Genomic DNA, 521 nt, shown 5'->3' with positions numbered 1-521 from the left:
GTTAATTTGTTGTGGAACAATAGAAAACCAATGCAATGATAAAATTTCTTGTGGAGTGAGATGGAGTTACTAACTTGGAAACTAAGGTGAATCTGAGTTGACAGAAATGTTACAAAGGACTATTTTGCCAGAGTTTGCCTGTTCCCTGTGAGGAGGATGCAGATGCCCAAGTGAAGTCAAGGTAGGGATGGAGGAAGGAAGTATAAACTGAACTTTTCATCATTCTGGCTGTGTGCACTGAGGCTTCTGCAGTCTTTTCTTCCTATAATGTAGATCAATTAGAAAGAGAAAAAGAGAAAAGACCACGCCCACATATATGGAAAGTATCATAGAAAAAGGACATGAATGTTGGATGAGGAAAAACAGATGAGTAAATAAATCCATAACCGAGAACTAAACTTTTGGGAAGGACACAGAGATAGAAATATCTGAAGCAAAGTGGTAAAGATAACTACATGACAAGTCTTCAGCATCTAAACAATTGCAGAGAAACTTTTTTGTGAGCTCAAGCAAACAGGGGT

The sequence above is a fragment of the Galeopterus variegatus genome, unplaced genomic scaffold, assembly GCF_000696425.1.
Source record: "Galeopterus variegatus unplaced genomic scaffold, G_variegatus-3.0.2 Scaffold10856, whole genome shotgun sequence".
Classification (NCBI taxonomy): domain Eukaryota; kingdom Metazoa; phylum Chordata; class Mammalia; order Dermoptera; family Cynocephalidae; genus Galeopterus; species Galeopterus variegatus.
This window is presented reverse-complemented; position numbering follows the sequence as displayed.